The sequence below is a fragment of the Argopecten irradians genome, chromosome 10 (genome assembly GCF_041381155.1).
Source record: "Argopecten irradians isolate NY chromosome 10, Ai_NY, whole genome shotgun sequence".
Taxonomy (NCBI): Eukaryota; Metazoa; Mollusca; class Bivalvia; order Pectinida; family Pectinidae; genus Argopecten; species Argopecten irradians.
Genome location: NC_091143.1, coordinates 12,630,914 through 12,639,181, shown reverse-complemented (window position 1 = coordinate 12,639,181; position 8,268 = coordinate 12,630,914).

Genomic DNA, 8,268 nt, shown 5'->3' with positions numbered 1-8,268 from the left:
AATTTATGAAACTTTTTATCGAATACCTACAAAAACTATTTTTTGGGAGAATTTTAAACGGAAAAATTTGCCTGCTCGTAATTAGGCAATTAGAGTCGGACTATCTTAACTTGCCTGTCCCGCCGTCCTCGAATCCTAGCGTACCACCACTTGATCTGAGAATTAAGTACTGTTCATTTCAATATGGACCCAAAACGATCCATAGACCATGTCTTACACGTTTGGAGGGGTCTATGATATAAAATCTGGTTAACCTCAACATATACATAAGTAACGTATTTTTATATTGCGAAAGGTGGAAAGCTCCTACATCACACACAAAATTTCTGAAGAAAAAATCTTACCCACTTCGGCCTGCGCATTTAGCGGCTTAATCTTAATAAAAATAAAAATCATACTTTTTGGATAAAGTCTTAAGAAGCAGGATTACTGCCGTTGCGAGAAACGATACTTTTTTCCTTTTAAAAATCGTATCTAATGTATGATAATTGGTCCATGGGCAATGTTTTGGGGTGTACATGGATACAAACTCTAATCTATATTATATCAGGGGACTCTTCGTGGGTCGCTAAACGTCTTGGTTTCTTGATGTCCCTTCCATCGTTTGTTGAATGACGTCAGATTGAATTTCGTGCCCACCGTTAATAGCCGATATTTTATATTGTCACATGTACATATGTACAGTACCTATGTATGGCTATTAACCCCATTGTATGATAATTCTCATTATTAAAAACATTGGCAGTTACATGTAGATTTTGGTGTGCTAATTATTTCTTCTAGAGTTCAAGAGGTCACATAAACACTGAGTTTAAGTCAATGTGATGAATTCGTTGAATATATCAATGTACAAAAATGTATTCTTAAAATTGAAGAAGTATATATATCTGTGTTATATTTGGTTTATCGGCAGTCAGATTACTGTCATTGTTTAAGTCGGTTGCTGTTTACAACACACCAGAAGAAATTCCCACCAAATCATCAACTGTTTATCGAATAGTATTCTTACTCTATATACAGATCGTATAATCTGAACGCGTTTTATTGTTTTAAACTTTAGCTTTTTTCCCTTTATAAACTGGAACGATAGTGATTTTGCCCGTATAATATTTTGCATGTATCACTAGTGTAATTAAGCATTCGTTGTCATATTTTGACATGCATTGGTGTGTGACATAGATTGGTTGTTCTCGCATATCTATCATGGTGCGGATATATGTGTTAAAAACACAGTCATATGATTATACATCATGTACATGTATATGTGTATATTTCTATTATGGAGTGCTAATTCGCACCAAGTATTTATAAGTATATATAAGTTATAAGTATTTCTAGTCTACTACAAAATTAAGATAGCTTACACGTTAAATATTACGTCTAATGAATTTAATTCTAATAATAGTACAAAAATTGGTCCATTTTCATGTCATTATCTGAAAGAAAGAAATCGAAACCCGTACACTCACTTTTGTTTTAAACTTGTGTCTCAACCGTACACTATTGAAATTCGAAACCGTTGCGATACTAGTCTGATATCGAACACAAATTGTTGAATTTCATAAGTATTTTTAACATTATTGTAAACATATTATATTACCAATGGAAACGGAAAAGTCTAAAGATTTCCAATATTGAATCACAGTAAAAACTATACCTCAATATAAGTCGGCAAATCGAAGCTGAACGAAAAATCTAGCTGTGTTTTCTGTCATGTGTGATATTCAAATGCATTTTTTGAAATATAAGAAAACAGAAAATAATATATTTTTTGGTATGGTTGAAACTTACCATACTCTTCAGCAATCACTACCATCCGTAACACCAGCAAATTAATGATACAAAGCACAGTACCGTGGTCTTCATGTCGCCGAAGCGATACCGGAAACGGATCAAAACATCGTAGCCGTACTAGTTGCACTACAGTGCTACCGAAGCATAATGAGTTAGGTCCTAGGTCCCCAATTTACCAGGCGGGAAGCTGCCATGTAAGCACATAAGTCCGTGTTTCTTAGTATATGTGTACATACATGTATGTATTAGATTCCCAAAAAGCTAAGTGGGCTATGCGGAAACTTATTACTATTTGTTTGGAAATAATATGGAAAATAAACTATGATATGATAGTATTGCTAACAATTTCAAATGGTGGAAATGAAACCACGATCCGCGGAGGATTTCCCCCATAATGGTACAAAACACGCGTTCTTTGTAGTAAAACGTAGTAAAACAAGTCACGTGATTATACCTCATTCATGCCATTGGCCGAAATAAATATGGAATTGTATTAGTGGGTGACTAGTGATCACATGAGTGTGTGTTTACTTCCAAATGGAGTGATTTCTCTGACCTGGTATTTATACATAATTTGGCCTTATTTTCTCTGTGTTATATGTATATGTTCTGAACCCTAAAGCAGGTAATAAAATATATAAATATAAATTTAGAATTCTACGAATTTAGCCGGGAGTAGCCGATCTTCGCTGATTTTAGATTAGACGGTTAGACCTATTGAATTGGTCAATTCGTATTATATCATTTATTTACAAAACGTGAAAATGGCAGTTTTACAACTCATTCAGTTCATTATTTATAGTAAAACAGTGCATATGTGCAAGTCAAAATGATATGCATGCAATATTAAATAACATTTTGGAGTCTAAATATTTGCAAATAGATCAAGTTCTCCGAAGAAATGGCAAGCAAACTATCACCATATTTGGAAGTAAACACAAAATCACGTGATCACTAGTTACCCGTGATACAATTGTATATTCCGGCCAATGGCATGAATGAGGTATAAGCACGTGACTTTTTTTTTTACTACGTTTGACTACAAAGAACGCATGTTTTTACTACGAAAAATAGATGCAGATGTATCGCGAGTTGGGAGTTTAAAACCTCGTCCCTGGAGGATGTTTAGCCCAAAGGTTGAATCTGACCATTAAGACCGTAACAAAAATTCGTTGTGCCTTTATATAAGTGTATCGAGGGATGTAAATACTTATGTATATATATATGGACAGGCCAAGCTAACAAGTAAAGCTGGTTTCCCAATGTGTATTGTGTACCTGTACTGTGACCTTTATGGCTTTTGAATTACGTAACTGGTATTTTTCGGGATTCACAAGAAAATACAACATAAAAAAAAATGTTTTTTTATTTTATTTTTATTTTCATTCATTCTTTTAACATAGTATAGTACGGTATGTACTACATGGACTTGGTACGAATGCCAATCAACAAAACATACACACAGCTTTGAAACGAATTTTCAACCCACGGTTATATATATTAATAATTCGTTATACTTTTCCTTAGCTCGGGCTAACAGCTACATGAACGTACACGCAGGCTACAGTTTCATGGCCGGGATGTGCAGGATCACATTTTTTTTTATTTTGAAATCAAATAAATAAAAACTTGAATTAACAAAATCAACGTCGATCTCTGCTGTATGGCTTTTGCTGCATATACACAGTGCTCTATGAAAGGGTGGCCTTTGATTTCCACTTTCAAGACCAGATGTCGACATCTTTTAGTTTAGATGTCGACATTAATAACTGACAAGTCGGTGTCACACCCGAGCATAAACACATTAATCGCCGAGTTACCGACTGTCTACATAAATATCTTGGAATCATTATGTGGGCATGTACATGTGGTAAGTCGACATATTCTTCTGTTTATGTCGACATCTTCCGATATGATGTCGACTTAATGCCTTAACGATGTCGACATTATTAAGTCGTAAGTCGGCAAATCGATGGCAGACATATGCCACCATAGGTTACGACACCAAACATATGCAAGATTTCCTGTGTAATACATGAAAACAGTGGAGAGTCAATTCGCTGTTTTGCCGTCTGGCGCAGTGATAGTCAACTACCGCGCGGTATTTAGGACGACGGCGGGAAACATAAGGCGACCCGCGTTATGAAAATAAACGTTTTATTTATTTTAATCAAATCGTTCAGAAGGTGATGATAAATGTAGTATTAGCGGTAAGTTAATGATTTTTGAAGACTCTACAAAATTATCGATCTTGTTTTACATTCCCATTTTAAAAATTGAAAGCCGTTTCGGAAAGGTAGTGGGCCTTTAACGGAAATTATAATATTAATATTAATATATTATATTAAAGAGGACAAATGTACATGTATATCAACTTAATATTGTAACACCTCCTTTACAAAATATCGTGTTTATTACTCGGTTAAAACTTCTTATTCAATTTGAAGAATTGAAGAGAACACGGATGATAAGACGAAATATTATCTATCATTACTAATTTCCGTAATAGGTTATGTGTGTAGTACATCAAACAATAACCTTAATTTAAGATCTAATAAAGAATTTTATGTAAAACGATTAGAAACAATTATTAAAACTTTCATTTAATCCAAAGCGTAATAGAACAGATAAGGTGTAACTGTTGTGCCCCATCTTTCTGTATTTTGATCATCAGCATGCATCACAACGTACATAATGTCAATATTCTTTTTTTTAAATTTGTTTATTGAAATACAGTACAGTAAGATTTAACCCTGGAAAGTTTGATTGTGTAACTTGACTACAGTAATTCATACAATAGTATACAAATGGTGGAGCATAGATCATGCTTCCAGGGGACATTTTTAAAATATAATGGAACTCTCGCAAAAGAAAAGTACACAATTAGTATTTCTGGGTCTAGAAATTCCTAATACACAAAACGTGTGTTCATTTAACGAAATGAATAACATATTTATATAATAATCTTTCTCAAAGCGATCAATTTGTGGTTAGGAGAGGCTTGGCTAATTATGATACATTCAAGTGTAATTGACCTGTACATGTGTTGATATGGTCCGAGTGCAAAGTCAAACTCAAGTTACATTACGCAAACATGGAGTTCTTCAGGGTGGTGCCATATGGTCAATGTTTTTTCGTGTAAGTAACATGCACACTAGAGAATGGTTTGATACTTGCCAAAGAAAACAATATCTAGTATAAAAAATAAGAACCTCAGTTTCGGTTCATATGGTGTTATACCGCCCTGGTATAATTTAAAATAATGACCTCGGGCAGGCCTGGGTTATTATTTATTCTACCAGGGCGGGATAACAACATATATAGATCCTTCTACGTGTATATCTGCAGTGCTTTTATCTTTATATTCGGTAATTCCTGTGTTATATTCGATACATTTACCATTATGCTCCGTCGTTATATCGAGATATTCGATGCCTTTTCCTTTATATTATGTAGCTAAAATTAAACTTTATATTCGGTACAAATTTCTTTAAATTCTGTACAAACTTCTTTATATGATGAGCACCTTCTTTTTATAATGTGCAAACATTTATATGATGAAGATCAAAGCCGGCTTATAATATATGCATAATTTTTCGGCTGCTTTCGTCTTAGTGACAGCACTTTGTATAGTTGTGTAAGATTTTGAAAAGAAAATTATTGCTCTTACCAACAGTAGTGACCGTTTTTGTGAAGACTTACTAGAAATATGACTTTAACTGCTAAAACTACATGTAGGTGGACTAATTTTGTTTGTCTCGGGATCTATCCATCCTCCTCAATATATGTATCACCATGTAGATTACGATTTTACCGATTTTTGTATTTAAACTCATAAAACGTCTAAAATGGTATATGCATGACACTCTAGTGGGTCCAAATTATTGGATCGCCATCTACATGTAGACAATTAATCCTGTCTACATTGGATCACCAATATAAGAAAAAAAAATGGATTTTGTTTTAATTTTAGATTTGCTACTATTTTGTCAATTCATATTATGAAAATGAAAACAATTAAGAAGCAAACGCTAATTGAATTCTTCGTTTCGGAACGATAGTTGGTCTTTAAAGCTTTATATGTATGCCGTATAATTTTAATACTCACGAATCAAGAGCTTTTGGATATTTTAATCACCATCAACCTTTTGAAAATTACGTTTACAAGTATGAATAAGAACTGAAAATGACTTTGACATATGCGGTCAGGCTATGAAGCCAAGATGTGGTCTGCAATTTCATTTAACATTTTTATAAAATAATAAGAAATTATAAAGTGATTACTGCAGGTATGCATTTATCTTAACATACATAAGGCATGAAATCTGACTTGTAAATAATGTTTACAAGGCATCGTACATGGTTTTCTGACCATTTGAATGATTATCACACCTTAAAACAACCTGATGGTTTTCAATAGTTTCTTGAAGAAAAAATGCATGCCCAGTTACGGCACATATCACTTAACCAATTAATACATAAATCCCCAGCCGCCATACATCATCTATGATATAGGTTCATGTATATATTATCCGAATAGCGTATATTGAACTTTGATTCCTAGGCGTGGCAACATTATAAGATTTTTCAAATATCTACATAGATATGTAGATCAACCCTGTTGAGATCAGCCGCTTGATTTTTACACTTTACCTTATCCTAAACATGTTCCCTAACAGGTTTAGTTGAATTCGGACCAGTTGAGAAGATGATGGAATTGTTATGTTTAGTAGTGATAGACAACAAATAAAAGTGATGTCGATAGGTCACCTGCCTGGGTGACCATCTTAAGCTTGTCCTAAGGCTTAATAGTCCGAAGGCCCGTTAATCTGAACGTCCGTTAGTCCGAACGACCGTTAGTCCCAAGGCCCATTAGTCTGAAAGTCTGATAGTCCGATACCCGATATAAATGTAGAGACTTTAATTACAAGTCTCAGTAGTAAACTTGCTAAGATATGTGTAGACCCACGGATGATTGCACTACACTACGCTACATTTGTCACTAATGTAGCGCAGGGTCACCGACAAAAAGCGGAATGTGGCTTATTTTAAAAATTGTGAAAAAGCATAATCTTGCAATACATGTACATAAACGTATCCGAAAAGAAAGAGAGAGTGTATATGTACACTGCAATCCTGGTTATTAGTTTCCCAGATATTACCATTATGCGAACCATTTTCATCATTGCAAAAAGGGGAGAATAAACAAGTAAAAGGAAGAAGACGGAAACACAAAAATAAGTCGTGAAATACATATTTCATATATGTATGCAGGTTAGAATTGGTAATATATATATCATCCATTCAAGCAGCCATGTTATCCCTAATGCAATCAAATTACAGGGGACAAAAGCTTTACATTAGGCATATGTTTGTAAGATACAATGTAATTCATAAAATGTATATTTATGTGACATCTTATAAAATGTAAGATATTTTCTTTCTTTTTATGATTTTTTTATTGACAATTTTGTTGTATTTTTAATAATGCAATGCTCATTGAAGAAATCACAACTTGCCGTCCATAAAAGTTTGCAGTTAAATAAGTTTAAAGAATTGCCGAAAAATGTATTTATCACAATTTATTGAAAACATGTAAAACTATCAATTTACATGAAGTAAAACAACTATATAAATTGCAATATTTTCTATTTTTCGGATTAACGGGCCTTCAATCTATTAGGCCTTAGCGGTTGAAGTGACCTTAAAATTAACAGATGACGATTACTGCGTACTAATCAGACGGCACGACCAGACTATTATTACACGATTATCATATAATAAACAAATTATTGAAATTCATAGTTCAAAGAAAAATACTTTGACAACTCTCGATGAAGAAATTGCTATCAAATATCTTCATCTAGCTACAAACACGTGCACATAATTATTTTCATTAGCAATCCAATATGGCGAGTGTTATCCATTGTTTGCGCATGTGTAACAGGAAGGCGACAAGTCGACAACTCGACAACACGACAAGTCGACAACACGACAAGGCGACAACACGACAAGTCGACAACTCGACAACACGACAAGTCGACATTTTACCGCGACAACACGAGATTCTGTACGCGCTAATTAGCGTGTTTGAAATGTCGACTTGTCGTGTTGTCGACTTGTCGTCTTGTCGTGTTGTCGACTTGTCGCGGTTCGAAAACGCGACAAGTCGACAATTTAACTGTTAAATCTCGGGTTGTCGCAGTTTGAGACCGCGACAACTCGACAAGGCGACAACACGACAAGGCGACAACACAACAACACGAGATGGCCGTAATCAGCCACCATACCTCCTGCACATTTTTCGTACTTCATTCTAAAAAATCTTCCGCTGTGCGGCGCATTTCCTTACATACAAGCACATAATGTTCAAACCTTTAATGGTAGAAATTCAATACACATGAACTACACTAAAAATGTCCATTAAGGGATTCTACGTACTACATTTGCATTTCAAAAACATGTCTCTTAAAA